The sequence below is a fragment of the Ambystoma mexicanum genome, chromosome 10 (assembly GCF_040938575.1).
Source record: "Ambystoma mexicanum isolate Mex_15411 chromosome 10, UKY_AmexF1_1, whole genome shotgun sequence".
NCBI classification, from domain to species: Eukaryota; Metazoa; Chordata; class Amphibia; order Caudata; family Ambystomatidae; genus Ambystoma; species Ambystoma mexicanum.
Genome location: NC_090932.1, coordinates 621,598,588 through 621,613,404, shown reverse-complemented (window position 1 = coordinate 621,613,404; position 14,817 = coordinate 621,598,588). Strand labels below are relative to the sequence as shown.

The 14,817-nt window shown below is 49.3% G+C and overlaps 1 protein-coding gene across 1 annotated transcript in view; it reads right to left on the bottom strand.

Annotated features, from left to right (window-relative positions):
- The window catches only part of LOC138491599 (ubl carboxyl-terminal hydrolase 18-like), a 1,142,981-nt gene that overhangs the window by 1,047,664 nt on the left and 80,500 nt on the right, over positions 1–14,817 (bottom strand). The gene's annotated exons all lie outside the window — the stretch shown is intronic.

Below are 14,817 nucleotides of genomic sequence, written 5' to 3'. Positions count from 1 at the left end.
ATTTCAGTCCTGGAGAGATACGATCCCTGGGCTTGAGGCCAAGGACAAGTCTTGCAGTCCTGTTCTGGATGAGTTGCAGAAGGCGGTGAGTAGAAGCAGTCAGATTGAGAAAGAGGCTGTTGCAATAGTCCAGCCTAGCGAGAACCAGATCTCTGGAGACAGTAGGCTTCTGGGGGAAGGAGAGGAAAGGAAGAATAACTCTGAGGAGGTGCAGATGGCAGTGTTACTTTTTAGAGACGTCGTAGATGTGAGGAGAGAAAGAGAGTGTGGAGTCGAAGATGACCCCGAGGTGGTTTTTAGCCTTACAGGTGGGAGCAGGAAGAGGGCCAAGAGAGGCCGGCAAGAGAGCTACAGGAAAGAAGGGAGTGGGTGTGCCGATGAGCAGAATCTCAGGTCTTACTGGCATTAATGCAGAGTTCATTGGTGGCACACCACTCCTGGATAGCAGACAGACAGTCAGAGATGAGGGACGGAGAAGAGGTGGCAGAAGGTAGCCTGAAAATGAGCTGAGTGTCATCCAAATAGCACTTAAAGTTGGGTCAGAGAGCGGCAATGCGGTGGGCAAGGAGTGCCAGGTATTGGTTGAACAGCCAGGGAGAGAGGTTAGACCCCTGGGGGACACCACAGATAGAGAAAAAGATAGCAGAGAGGAAGGACCCAAGTTGGACCTGGGAGGGTTGGTCAGAGAGGAAGGAAGTCAGCCATGCCAGGACCTGACCAGTGATACCCAGGTTATCACGGAGACAATTTAGCAGGATGGCATGGTTGACAGTGTCAAAGGCAGAAGAGAGATCAAGCAAGATGAAGACACAGGGTGTGTTAGTGTCAAGGTTGGAGAGCAGGTCTTCACGGATGTTCAGGAGAGCACTTTCCGTGCTTCTGGCAGCTCTGAAGCCAGACTGATAGTCATGAAGACAACCAACAGATTCAGTGTGGAGATAAAGCTGGGAGATGGCCAGTTTTTCCAGGAGCTTGCCCAGGAAGGGAGTGTTGGAGATTAGCCGATAGTTAGCCGGGCAGGAGGGATAGAAAGAGGATTTCTTAAGAAGAGGGTGCACAAGGGGGATGGGAAGACTCCAGTGGCAGAGGAGTGGTTGCAGAAGTCCGCCAGGGCAGGAGCCAGGGTGTCAATGTGGTCCTTGATGGTTTTGGAGGAACAGGGGTGAACCTGTTTTGACGAGACTTTCATAGATCGGACTTGTCTAGAAACCTTGTCTGCTGAGAACAGGGGAAAGGCATAGAAGGAGGGAGGAGAGGCTGCTGCAGAAGGGCCAGAGGAAGAGCAGGGAGTATAGGGAGGGGAGAGGAGGAGAGTGAGGGCAGGATATCCTGAGTTTTAGAGATGAAGTGAGAAGCCAGTGACAGTGATGGAAGTGGCTTGGCCTGTGGGTAGAGAGAGTGAGATGGGAGGAAAGGAGAAAGTGATCACTCCAGGAGAGTGCAGAAAGACTAGGGGAGAACAGTGGGTGGGTGTGGTATAGAGTGTGGGTAGGGGGGGGCGGTTGTACAGAGAGTGGAGGTACTGAGGGTAGAGAGAGTGGGGGTGGGGTGCATTGGTCAGGGTAGAGAGGGTGTAGTAGAGAGTGAAGGTAGGGTGGCTGGGCAGGATGGGTGAGGTTAGAGAGTGTGTGGGTGGGTGTGGGTAGAGGGAGTCGGGTTGGTGATGGATTAGGGTGGGATATGGACAGCATGGGGTGTTGTGTGGGTGGAGGTAGAGAAAGTGTGTGGGGCGAGTGTGAGTGGAGAGTGTGGGAATGGGGAATAGATGTAGATGGAGCAGGGGTGGGGTAGCGTGGGTTTTGGTAGAGACAGCTGAGGTAGGGTGGTTGGGGTTCTGCTATAGAGAATGGGGGTAAGAAGTTGGGGTACTGTGGGTGCGGGTCTGCAACCTGTTCTCAGGAAGGTTTGGACTACATCTCCCATGATCCCTCACAATAAATGATGCTGGCCAGGGCTGATGGAATTTGCAGTCCAAAACGTCTGGCAAGCCAAAGTTTGCATACACCTGACTTTATGATGGGGTGCAGTACAAAAACTGTGAATAGTGCCATGAGCATGGGGCATCACTACAAAATACATCGGCTGCTCCTAAAGAGCTTTCTATGAATAGCTTCCTCTAGTGATAGAAGCTTTTAAATACACGACAGTGGCCGCCCCGAGCTGCGTTCTGCACCTTTCATTCTGGCTTGGGATATGTCTACGTTCCGCACCAGTCCTGGCAGGCAGCTCTGGACACAAACGCACACGTGCTTTCAAACAGAAATCATGATTGGTAGATTAATTGTAAAACACATAAAGTCACGAAAATATAACGCCATTATGCACCCCAATATTCTCAGCTAACATGTCATCCAGAAATCCTGTTTCTCTAACACTCTTTCTCCTCTCTTATTTCTTTTCTGATAGTAGTGTGTTTGTCACATAGGTGGCTAGTGCCACCAAATGCTTCAAAACCAATATTTTGGGGGGAGGTGAAACAAGATTTTCGTTTTGTGGTTGTGCTCTGCATTGGCGAAAAGGGGGTGAGTTAACGGGTATGCATTAGTAACTCTGTGCCTGTGCCTATGCTCCAGTTTTCTGTATCACATTACCTGCGCTACTTCCCAGACACCATCAATCTACTGTGAAGGGACCCAATCCCGGGACTATCTATGATATGATATGATAGGTCATTTACAACGCGCTTAATACCCAGAGGTTTGTAAGCGCGGGCCCGGGGATCAAACCTTTGTGGCTCCATGTCGTCTTGCTTCTAAGGCGAGCACTTTGCCGCTGAGCTATCCTCCCGAGTCCGCTGCATTGTTTCTGATGCACTGTTAAGAGCAGCTCCATTACCTGCCTGCTTTCTGCTCATTGAAAAGTTTGTTTCGTATTTATAGTGAAGTGATGTGACAAGGGAGAAAGACGCCTTAAACTGCCCGAGCGCCTGGCCCATGTTCATAAAATAAGTAATTTGACGGAGGGGAGTGGTTACGTTTGCACTGCAACGTAAAGGGTAAGCCACCGACACATTTTCATCATTTGCACGGCGGAATACAAAGGTGCACAGCATTAGGCGGTGTACACCGCCATTTGCCCTGCACTTTTGCACTCCACTGTGAAGTGAATAAATGCTGCCTGCCATGAGCACATGACAGGTAGCGTTTACGTTTCATTATGTGAGCCCTTTGCCATGATTGCATGGCAAGCAGAACTCACAATTAAAGCCTCCTGGGGAGGGTTTAATTTCAATTGGAAACACATCTTATCATGCGTGCATGGTAAACTGTGTTCCCAACTGAAATTAAGCCCTGCCTGACATGTGATCATGGAAGGCAGCATCTACAATGGATAAAGCCGGCAGACTCCATAGGGATCTCCAGCATTTGCGCATGAAAATCAATGGCAGCACAAATGCTGCAGGCTGAGCATGTGTATGGCGTAGATGAAGGGAAGCAGGGAAACCTTCCCCTCCCCTCCTCTCTGCGAAGTGCAGTCACTTTTCAGCCGTGCAAAGTCACTTTGAACCGAGCAAATATTCCATGAATCGGGACCTAAAGCCCTACTCAATGCTTTTACGCCTTGCAGTCACGATATGCAGCTCAATGGAACATGAGCCCCCAGGAGCCGTTTATGTCGGAAACCAATATGGGAGAGGGGGTTCCATTTAATTGTGTTGCATAAAAAAATACAAACATCACTGCAATGTCCTGGCCCTCAATCCAAGACTCAATTCTACTGGCGACCTCCATATTTAAGGAACTACAAACGGGTAGTTAATAGACGCTAGGAGAAAATGACTACATTTCCTAGAACGCGCTGTGCTGTGGATTTCAAAACCAGGAGAGGTCACTCTGACACACGTTTAACGAAGTCAGTATACCATTTGCAATTCACCCATTCCTGTACTTTATTCGTATTGCTGAACTTCCCTTTTCTCATTATAAATTAAGGACTGCAAGTCCCATTTCAAACGAAGTAGCAAGTACCATGGGGTCTCTGCTCCGAACACTGTTCATGTAGTTGATTAAGGCACAGGAATTTGACTTTTCACCTTCCAAAGTGAATGACACAAGGAAGGGTGAGAGGCACCGGTGACAGCTCTGAGTATAGTTGTGTGTGGGGACAAGGAAATCGACCCAACGTAACAGAGTCGACAGACACGTATAATAGAATGGACATAAACTAAAAGGAATGCAACTCACCTACAGAAGAGAGTTTTGGCCGGACTTGCTTCCTGCAACACGAGAAGCAACCCCCCATTAAGCTACACAGTCTTTTACGATTGCGCAGGATTAGCAAAGCACCGATAAACAGGATAAGTGATTTCCAGTTTAGAAAATACACCAGCATGCTCCTGTTTCTGGTTAGCCGTGCCCTGGCGCCCATGCGTTGGACGCTGCCGCACACTAACTGTGCCTCCGTTCCTGCGATCATAGCAAAACCACGATGGTGTATTAGTAATGCGACTTCCACTTTCGTTTTGACCAAAACCTTTAACAAGGGAGCCGCTGAGAGCAAGCAAACATGGGTAGGTCAGATTACGAGATCGGTCAACGAGCAAAGCTCATGCATATGCGGAAAAAAACTACTGGCAATATGTTTTGGCTGTCCTGTGTGAAGTGCAAGCTTCAAATGCCCCAATAATGCGATAATAGGCCTTGCAAGTGGTAAGAGTATCCATATAGCGAGGTATATTGAGTAGTGGAAGTGGAAAAAAGGAACTAGTGATACTCTGGCTGCAGCCAAAAAGTAGGGAGTGGAATGGTGGGACAGCTGGGCGGTGGGGTGTTGGGGCAGTGAAAGGGCGTCGGGCAGGTCGGGGTTTGACCTTTGGTTTGCAATGTTCAATGGCTCTTTTTGCAATGTCACCAGACTAGACATTGTCCCTCATTACAAGTTTGGTGGTACACAGTAAAAGTGCTGGTACTAATGTTTACCTGCACTTTTACCGGTCCTGCAAAGTATGAGTTTGCCGGAAAACAGTTGCTGTAATTACCAGCTCTGATATCACCTCATCTGGAATTACCAGCACTGGTAATACCAGCAATGAAAATACCGGCAACCCTGGAAACCTGCGCCAGTAATACTGGCAGAACGGTATCACCGGCATATCACAAGACTGGATTTGCTGGTACTACCAGTGGAACCAAGGAGGAGAAAACACTACCTCAGAGCTGCTGGTAAATGGACACAGGTGAAGGAATTAAGGCCACAGGTGCACCCAATACACCCAGGTGCCCTCTCTGCACACAGGAAGAGTACAAAAGGGCCACACCTACCCCAAAAACACTTCCCAACACAACCACGCTGCCACTCATTGCTGCAAACATGGAGCACGAGGCGCTACATGCCAATCTACAACTGCAAGGGCTGGAGTACCAGCAGGGGCAACAGTAGGTCACAGAAAGAAGGAGGAGGATGATGGGGAAGCAAGTAGAGAGACAGAGGTAATCAGTGATCCCTCGCACAAGGGCTACACCCTGGGACCTCAATGACAGGCCCTGTACCGCCTAAACAGGGAGACCTTACCTGGGAGACCATACCAGACCTCCTGGCCTACATCCAGGAGGACATTGAGAGCAGGATCGGCATCAGGTCAGCCATATCACTGCTGCTAAAGCTGGTGTCAATCCTGCACCTCCTGGCCAGTGGCACCTTCCAGCACTCTATGAGCCAGATGCACGACATTTAACAGCCTGCCTTCTGCAGAGTGCTGGTGCAGCTGCTGGAGGCCCTCCTGCGCATGTACGCATGTGAGCCAGCACATCGCCCTCCCCACAACCCATTCACAGCTCAACGCCACCAAGGACCGCTTCTATGCAATTGCGGTTATGCTCAATGTGATGGCAGCATTAGACTACATGCATGTTCAGCTGGTGGCGCCCCAGAGGCTTCAGAGTTCTATAGGAACCAAAGCAGTTCCATTCCCTGAATGTTTAGGTCACCTGTGACGCTGACCTTAGCATAATGCACTGCTGTGCCCGATTCACAAGATCAACCCATGATACAATGGTCCTTCGGAACAGCACGTTGCAGGCCTCTATGGAGCGTCACAGAGGACAGAGGACCTGAATGTTGGGTGACCACATGTATAATAGCATCTACCTAGCAGCATGAGTGACAGGCAAAAGAGGGGGCACAATAATGTCAGTCACAAATGCATGTCTGGAGAGCACCCTGCACATGCAGGACCCACCAGTGCACCCCTCAATTCACCCACAATACACACAAGTATCACATGACTGGAGATGTAGCAGTCACCATTTCAAACCCAACAGGACATCCACACACAATGCACTTTATGGTACCAGAATGAAACACCTCCCTGCGCAGTGTACTATGCATGTAAGGAATGTAACATGAAACATTGTGGCACAATGAATCATGGGACATTCATGCACAGACTGACCATTGAGATTCCGCTGTCCCAGGCAACACCTCTGCCGAGCATCATTACTCACACCTGTGTCCTTACCCCTTGTAGGTGACTATGGATACCCGCTGCTTCAGTGGCTGATGACACCTCTGAGGAATCCCCGATGCTGCAGGAAGTGGCATACAACAGGGCCCATGTGAGGACCATGGTGGCCATTGAATGGGCCTGCGTGCTCTTGATGGCACGTTTCAGATGCCTACACCGGTCTTGGGGTGCGGTCATGTACAGGCCAGAGAGGTGCGGCAGATAGTACTGGCCTGTGAAATGTTGCACAACATCGATGTCAGGCTCAACAGATCTGGACATTCCTCCACCAGAGGATGATGAGGATGCAGTAGCTGCGAGCGGCACCTTGGGCTGCCATGCTGGTAGTCCTCGGTGTTTATGTCGGTGGGTCAGACCCCTGGCCCTACATGTGTTTCAGGGTCAATTGCAGGGCATGGCTCATGACCACGTCTGTGGCAGAGGCAATCTCAATGCCCTCATGCACTCTGGGGCAGGGGTGAGGAGGACAGCAGTGGCATGGCCTATAGACCGAGCACGACTGTGGCTGGAGGCCTGCAGGCAATCATGCATTAGTCGCATTTCGCCCCGCTGCTGGTGTGTAAGTCCGGTGAGCTCTGTGTGGCGCTCCTCAATTGCACGCAGGCATGCATCCAGGGACGGATGCTGGGCAGTGGCAGTGGAGGGGGCTGTGTAGTATTGTAGCGCCTGAAACACAGTGTCATGTAGGGGGTGTTGTCATCATCCTCCTCCTGTCCGTGGTGTACCTGCCAGGTTGGCCTGGTGGCTGCTGTACCCATGATGGTGTGGAGGGCACAGGAGCAACTGTTGACGATGCAGGAGTGTCTCTGTCAGAGGTGTAAAGAACTCATGGTGGCAACAGTAAAGACAGACAGAAGTGATCACAGTTCAAGGGTGTTTATTAAACCGTATAAATGGGTGAGACAAATGCCTAATCTAAACCTAAATCTAAGATGGGAGCAAGCTACGACCATCAAATAATAATAAGGCAGTCCTAGTGGTTTCTTGTCAAATAAAAAGGGCCTATACTAAAAACATATTGCCAATCCTTACCGCTAAGTTACAAAATAGTGTGGGATAATGTTCACCAGAAAAGAAAGAAGTGTTCACAAAATGATAAGTCAGGATGATATAACTGGGGTCTCCCTTCCCCACGTTTTTAGCACGGGACAAGGCAGGACTCTCGAGCACAGCACACTCATGGGCTTCTCCAGCACAAGGTTACAATTATTTTCCAAAATATTAGGGCTTTCTGTGGCCAAGTCTCTTTTATACCAGGTCTCATGCCTCATAGGGCCTGATGTACTATAAACAACAAACAAAAAGTTCCTTTCAGTAATCTTCCCGTCAGGTGATTTCCTTTCACCAGTGGAACCCCCTCAACCGGGCTCTGATCCTTTTTGTAATGTTGGCTTCCCTCAGTCGGGTTTAAATTTGCCAGTTTCACACAGTTCACTTATTCGTAATACCTTGCAGGATTCACTTCCCTTAGATTTATCTAGCTCTCAGTCAGGTGTTCTCTTAAGCACCAGTCAGGCTTTTTCTTAGCCCCCAATCAAGCTTCATCTTAGCCCCCAGTCACCCTTCACACATTCACCGTTTACACAGTGTTTCCCTCAGCTGGGCGCAAACACCCGTTTCACAATGTCAAAACTTTGGTAATGGGTTAAGGACTTTCGATTGTACAAGGGATTTTGGCTTGACCCTCGTATGACCACATTAACTTTATTCCGGCCTTTCCTACGTCCTCTTGTTACTATAATGTTCACAAGAAAAGGGGACCAGACAGAGTCTTTGGAATGGACACCCATGTGGCACTGGACCGCTCTGCATCTGGCCATTCCCTGGCCTTTAAAAGTTAATTTGCACAAACGTTCTTTGTTCATAACAAGTTGCCGTTTGCAACCTTTGCTCAACACCGTCCGTCTACTATCGATTCTCCCTCCGACTCACCGGCTGTACATTTATATCAAAAGATTCTCTAATCTTAGTTTCAACTTCCGCCCATATAGCCACATCTGTTAGGGTGATCCTCTGGAATGTCCATCGCCAGAGACCCTGCTGGGGAACATTGCTCTTTATTGTCACTAACAACGGTGCGTGATCTGAGAGAGTGATTGGGAGTGCATGTATGGCGTGAGTCCTGCCCACTAATGTGGTGGATCCCCAAACATAATAGATTCGGGTGAAATGTTGATGAATGTGGGAGTAAAACTTGTACCCTGGGTCAGCCCCCCTCAGTGCCACCGCATTTGTGTCAGAGCGCAAGGTGTTCCATCTTCCTCTGTAAGGTAAATCCTGGATGTGCCTGTGGGTGGTGGGGGTATTACTTCTGTCCCTTTTAGGGGTCCCAGGCCATATTGAAATCCCCCACCAGAATATTCTCCCCCTGTAAAAAGTCCTCGAGGTCTGCTAGGGCTGCCTGGAGGAACCCATCTTGCCCTGTATTTGGGGTGTAAACTGTAGCCACTGTGAGTATGGGATCATCTATTGCCAGGGTAACAAAGGCGTATCTGCCTTCCTTGTCTGCCTTTGTTTCCGTTATTTGCGCCATAAGTCCCTTTCTGATCCCCACTAGAACCCCCCTCTTTTTTGAATCTGTATTCACCTGGACTAAGATACGAAACCCACCCATCCCGAGGCAGTGAGCGTCGTTTTTCCTGATGTGTGTTTCCTGCATTGTGATGAAGTCCGGCGTGTGCTGTGCTAATAATCTTTCCCATTTTTTGCATTTCACCAAGGTGTTTAGCCCCCGAATGTTCATCGAGAGGATTTTAGTCATCCCTGTGTGTGGATATGTGAGTGTGCTTACACAGCTCTCTGGATCGGAGTACGCATCGGCTCAACCCCAACCTGAGCCTCAACCCTACCTCCCCCCAAACTTGCCCAACTTCCCCTGATCCCCCCAGCTCCCCTGCCCCTGCTCTGTGGTGTGTCTGTGCGCCTGTGCGAGCCCCCCCTCTTGAATGGGGGCAGGACAAACCTGCATTCCCAGGGCCTTTGTGCGGGGTATCCCATATCCCCTGTGGATTTCCAAGAGAGCGGCACATGCGTCCCTATCCTCCTCCTCCATATCGTCATAGAAAACACTTCCCAGATCTTCACAGCAATGCGATATGTTTACATTACTTACAGTCAGATTTGTGCCCCTTGAACAGCTTCCTTAAAAGCTGCTAGGGTTGGGCACCTCGGTAGGGGCCTGTTGCGACCCCTTAAAACTTTTGATCAATGCCAAGATCTTTGGTGATGAGGGCGACCTATTGACCGCCCCCTATCCGCAGGGTCGGCCTCTTCCTCCAGATTCAGTAACGGGAGCCCGTCCTGTAGCGTCGTGACCCTATTTTCTTTGCTCTCCCATTGGAAGAGCAGTCCAAAGGGGAATGCCCAATTATATCTTACTTGTTTTTCTTGTAGGACCTTTAGGACTGACGCCATTTCTTTCCTTTTTAGAAGGGTGGCGTGTGCGAGGTCCTGATATAGATGGAGCGCCACAATGTGGTAGTTGATACGTTCAGCCAGCCGAGTCACTCTGAGTATTGCTTCTTTTGTGGGAATCTAGCCAGTGCAGCTACAACGTCCCTCTGTCTGGCCCATGGATCCTGTTGCTTAGGGCTGACCCTGTGGACCCTGTCGATTGGGATGTCACCCGCCTGGACATTTTCTAGAAGGGTCTCAAAGATGTGCGTGACCGTGTTTCTCAGGTCTTGATCCAAGACCGCTTCTGGCATGTTCCTAATTTGAATGTTCGATCTGCACGACCAGTTCTCCAGGTCCTTGCATTGTTGCTTGATGTTATGAGTGACCCTCGCCAGCTCCTCCAGCGTGATATCCATTTTCTGGGTGTCCTCCACCACCTCTTGCAGGGCCCTCTCCGTTGTTACTGTGCAGTCCCCCAGCTCAGAGATGTCCCGACACAGCTCATTGATAGATTGCTTAATTTCCCCCATAAAGGATGAGAATTGGGCCTAGAACGCTAGAGTTTTGTTGGAGAATTCCTGAAAGCAGGCCTCCAGGTCCTTCTTTGTGGCTGCGTTGAGCAGGGGATGTGGGGGGGCTCTTGCTGTGGTTGCTCATCCTGGGTCAAAGGGGGATATTCTTCAATGGCTTCCTTAGACCAGCAGCGCTGCAGTGGACCCTCTTTGGGGATGTTAACAGGAGGCTTCTTGTGTCCAACAGCTTTGCCTCTGCTCCCAGACATTGTGAAGAGAAATCCTTTTCCCTAGTAGTTCAGGTTTGTAGGCGCTCGCTTTCCCACCCCCCCTCGTCACAGGTCTCGAAGAGCGTTAAGAACCGGGCCGTGCCCGTCACCGTATTGTCCTGTGCTTGCACACCAAGGTCCCCCTTTTTCGTTGGCTTCTTGTGGGGGATGTGGCTTTGGGGCCTCGATCCAGGGGTGTGGGCCTCGATCCAGGGGTGTGGGCCTCAATTAGCTGTTCCTGCACTGCTTCATTCCCCGCGCCTAGTCCGTTCGGGCGGCTCTTGGGACAGACCTAGCTTAGGGGTCCTGTGTTTTTTGTGTGTGAAGACAGATCTCGGTGGGGATCTTGGGGCCTCCCAGGTTTCCCCCTTGCCACCCATCTGGTGATGGAGTGTGTTCAGCATCTCACCTCTGTTGGATTCAGGGCTTTGATGGGGCATATTGGCTCTGCGCTTGCTGTTGCTGCCTGGTTAGAGGGACTGGGAGCGCGCACCATGGCAGAGGACCTCTTCCCAGACCGTTCCTGTCTGTGGTGCCACAATCTGTTCTGTTGTGTGGTGCGGGGCACTGTCCCCCACGCCTGTAATGTGAGGTGTCTCCGCAGGGAGCAGGGATTCAGGCCCGCGGCTAATGTCGTATTCCGCGCGGCTACTGCTGCCACGCTTTTGGGACTTTGCTTCCACGGTATCCCAGGCCAATAGAGATCACAGCCCCGCTCGAAGCCGCGGATGTGCGCCCCCTACCATTTGTAACTTTTTAGTACGCACTGCTCACCTTCATTGTGGGGGACTGCACAGCCTTTGTCCTGGAAGCTGTGGCCTGCCAACGGCCGTTGAACTTGTCTGGCGGGTGCTACGCCTTAAGTTTTGGCGGGCTCCCCACCCGCTTCGTTGCTGTGTGTTCGGTGGCCTCCACGCAGTATCGTGCATCGCCTGCCCTCGGGCGACTCAGTGTAAGAGCTTGGGAGGATCCCTTTACCCCCGGCAAGGCAAATAATCTTGACCCGGCTGTTAGCTGACTAGCTTCAGATGTGCTCTTGAACTTGGTGCTGAGTGCCTGGGCCGCCACAGGGGTGGACAATCTCTGCAGCTGGACTCACCCGCCCCTTTAATTTATAAGGGCCAATTCTTTCTCCGCTCCGTGGCACTCTGAGGTGTAGCCCCCTGGGAATCGGGGAGGGCCGTCGGCTGCTGGAGGGGGACAGAGCGCACCACCAACCGTTTGCCTCAGCACGCTGCCATCTCGGAATCCCTGCTTTTGGTTCTTAACTGTGTTGCAGTTTCTACTTTTATTCTTTGTGAACTGCTACTGTTGGAGTGGATACTGCATAATGCCAGCTTCTGTTGTCCTTCACAAAATACACAGGCATTGCAACTAGTGACATCTCTATTTCTGAGTTACAGAAGTAGTGACACCCTTCTTGTCATTAACTACACCAAATACCAAGATATATAGGACTCTGAGTTTTCCGTTTTTTAATAGACTTTTTCAAATATGGACTAAAATCATTCCGTTTCCTTTCAGTATTTATTTGTGAAAAAATTGAAAGAAGCAGACATGCATGTGTCTTCCGTGTGTTCAGGTTGTTAATTTAGCCTTAGAGAGCAATGGCCATGCCAAGTAACACAGTGGAGAGGTTAAAAAGATGCTTATTTCGCTTTGAAATTGTTTGAAAGGCTACAGAGATTTTTATCACATCGTCATAAGGAGCAGTTGTTTTTTTTAAGGTGAAAATGGATCTTGGCTTGATGTGCAAGAATCCAACTCTATGAACTTCCCATTACATGCATCGAGGCTGTGCGTTATTTTTAATTTGAATAAATGCGTAACAATACAAGTTGCAACTTATTATAATTTTTTTTACAGATGAGATGTGTATATATAGACATAAAACGGGGGTTGTTAGTTATTTATCTCTGTTTATAGGATAAAGAGAAATGCCAGGATGAATATCAGGGCTTTGAAGCAAGGATAGCCATGTTGTATTTCTGGGAGACATATATCCCTGCATAGATGATCCAAGGGTACTTTTACATTTAGATTTTAGTTTGGACCAGCAAAACATCCAACTAGCAAGCACGCAATGGTTAAAGTGGACTAGCATAGCTTTGATAAAACATTTATATTTTTAAAATGACTTTTAAATGCATTTTTATAGATATTGCTATTTATTAATAGCCGTTGATCCAAAATCGTTTGAAGCTATTTAATTTTCACAACATCCTTTTGATGCCACTGGTTACACATGCTCTACACCAAAGCACCATGCGGGGATCAATATAACTCAGTTTTGTTAATCGTTTGAAGAAATGCCTGCTTATCATCAACTTGAAGCCATTCATCAGATGTACAATATCTGAAATTTATGTTAGTTTATTTATGTATTGTACATTTGTATGGCGCCTATACACAAGTGTTTCCAGGTGCCATAAGACAAAAAATGAGGATGCGGGAGACATAGGAAAAGTGGACAACAATCACAGTTATAGTGGCCTTGTAGCAATCCTACTGTCCAAGACAAAGGTGATAAGTACAGGTGGGGGGGGGTTGTAGGGGTCAGTGATGGAAGTAGGAGAAGTGCAGTAGGGTGAAGGGTTCAAGGGGGGTGAGCAAGTGTTGAGGTGGGCTAATAATTGCAAAGGGAAGGGTAGACCAGGTTAGGGCTAATTCTGGGGAAGGGAGCCCACGGGCCAGTACTGGATAGGGATGCTGGGGGGGTACTGGTTTGGGGTGGTCAGGGCCCTATATGGTTCAGAAGGGGCCTGGCCCCAGTCACTTGTGCAGAGGGACATTAGCACAGAAGGGGGAGAGGGAAGGAAGAGGAGAAACAGAAAGTCTTGAGGAGTTTCCGGAACTTAAGAACATCCAGCTGAAGTCTGAGGGGGCCAGGGAGGCCGTTCCAGAGGGAGGAACCAGCAAAGGAAAGGGATCTACCCCCCAATCTCTGCTTGGAGAAATATCTGACCTGCAGAGAGTTTGAGCTAGAGGACCAAACAACTCTACCAGGGAGGTAGTTAGAGAGGGAATGTTGGGTGTAGTGAGGTCCCAGGCCCCAGACAGCCCTGTGGCTGATGCAAAGGGTCTTGAATTTGATCCTTTTGGTCACTGGGATCCAGTGGAGAGATTTTAGGACTGGAGAGATGCAGTCCCTGGGCTTCAGGCCACGGATAAGTCTTTCAGACCTATTCTAGATTAGTTGAAGGGGTGAAGGCAGGAAAGAGGCAGATTGAGGGAGAGGTTGTTGTAGTAGTCGAGCCTAGAGAGAACCAGAGCTCTGGGGACATTTAGCTTGTGGGGGAAGTTAAGGAAAGCGAAAATGCTTTTAAGGAGGTGGAGCTGAAAATTGGACTTCTTGGCAAAGGTCCGTGATGTGTGGAGAGAACGAGAGAGAGGAGTCAAAGATGACCCTAGGGTTTTTGCCACACAAAATGGTGAGGGGAGGGGGCACATGGAGGGTGACCAGAGAGTGGGGGTTGGGCAGGGGGCAGGAACCCAACAGGAGCAATTACAGCTGAGTGTCAATTCTGTACAGAGGTACTTCCATAGTGGTTCTTTTGTCCCCTCAACCTCCAGCCAATTTGGGCCCATCTAAGAACCTTGAGATTCTATTATTTCAGTAGATTTCGGAACTTATGCTTCTACCAAGTAATTGTGATGTAGTCCCTTAAGCATGCATTCAAAATCCATCCTGCTGCCCCCTTTCAGTGCAAGGAGGCAACTACCCAACAGGGAGGGGTTTGGGAAGGGGTGGTAGTGGAGCTTCAAAAGGAAAATGACACTGTGGAAAGGCTGCCAAGACAGGAGCACACATCAGAGAGCCTGAGGTGAACTAATACTCTCGCTGTTTATTGCGGCTGTCTGAGCTTTTGCCTTTTTCCTGGGATTGCAGCATGCCACAGTGTCGTAAAGTGCCCAGAACAATGTTAGCACTAAATCAAATGAAAGACAATCAAGGACACTTTATCAGGTGACCGGGTTGAATTTGTTTAGCCCTGGAGCACATGTAGACTTTCCCTGTTCACTTTTACATGTCAAAAAGAAGCTTCTCCAACAGAAGGATGTTAACCAGAACACCACAGCTGATATCTAAAATGCAAATGAGAGGTCCAATATCAGAACCAAATGGGCACAATCCAGGATTTGTCTGCAATGGACAGCATCCACTAGCCGTAGGGTG